Source organism: Aplysia californica, unplaced genomic scaffold (genome assembly GCF_000002075.1).
Source record: "Aplysia californica isolate F4 #8 unplaced genomic scaffold, AplCal3.0 scaffold00159, whole genome shotgun sequence".
Classification (NCBI taxonomy): domain Eukaryota; kingdom Metazoa; phylum Mollusca; class Gastropoda; order Aplysiida; family Aplysiidae; genus Aplysia; species Aplysia californica.
Window position 1 is genome coordinate 1,022,831 of NW_004797429.1, and position 1,234 is coordinate 1,024,064.

The following is a 1,234-nucleotide window of genomic DNA, read 5'->3' on the forward strand; positions in this document are numbered from 1 at the left end:
CACACACACCACTATCTGTACAAACTTCACAAGTTTCTATGGTTAAATCTTCACAACACCCTACCCCAATACATGCATTGAAAAGATAATGCGGTCGGAATATTAAATAAAGTTGTTCGGGTTTATGCCAAAAGTACGGAAAGCCCTAGTTACTACTTATGTTAAAAGATGCTTAAACAATATAAATACACCATCTTTTTGCATCCTGCAAAAAGGACAGAGAAAAGAGAAAATAATGAAGTTGTAGCAACAACTCAAAATGGTACATTCTATGGCTCCGGGTTCAACACAGTGCTTTGTTATCTTTTTGCTACAACATCCGACATAAAGGAATTTCTTCTTCTTTTTGTCGCTGCATGAAGTACTGATGGGGTGGTTATTCTGGAATGTGAGGACTTCGGAGTAGGTCTTTGGTATGCACTTATGTCGGTACTTCGGCTTCTCCGAGCCTATATGAACTTACTTTTTGTTTCCGTTTCCTTCGCAAGGCTTAACACCTGGACTAGGTGACACGCAGATGCTCGATTTGTATGAAAAGCTAGCGGTTACATCAACCCAAGACAGATTACTTTCGGAACACGAACAATAACTAAGTATTCATTGCTTTATTATTATAATTTGTTTTCTTTTAATGACTATAATATGCTTTTGATGTATAATGCACTTTACATGTTATATAATTGTTGATTAAAACTGAAATACACAGTTTCAGCACGTCTAAATAGACGCTACTCGGTTTCGATAAGAGCATAGGTTTCTTAAGGTAGAACCTTCGCCAAAAAACATTCATCTATACTGCATTTAAAACAGGAGATGTATTCTGGGCAGGCAAGGTGTCTTCATACAAACTTTAAAAAATTCTTTAATTAAAATATATTAATTATTTCACAAACGTATTTTACAAAAGGAATAAACTTATTAGGGAGCAGGATTGATTTGTGACGTTACGAAAAAAATAAGCTTTGTTCAGAAACTGACCAACATTCATATCTTTAAAAATATTTACTATCTAAATACATTAATATAGCAAAACAGTGAACAAAACTGTTATAAATTCATGAGTTTAGCTTGGATCTGACCACGGCTATCACAAGAGAACTGGACAGCTGAGCTCTGTAGTCACACGATCGAAAGCGTTGTTGGTCCCACTGAGCAAACAAAGCACCGTGATTTCCTGGTAACGAGGGGGATCCAATCACCGCTGTGTGTGTGTGTGTGTGTGTGTGTGTGTGTG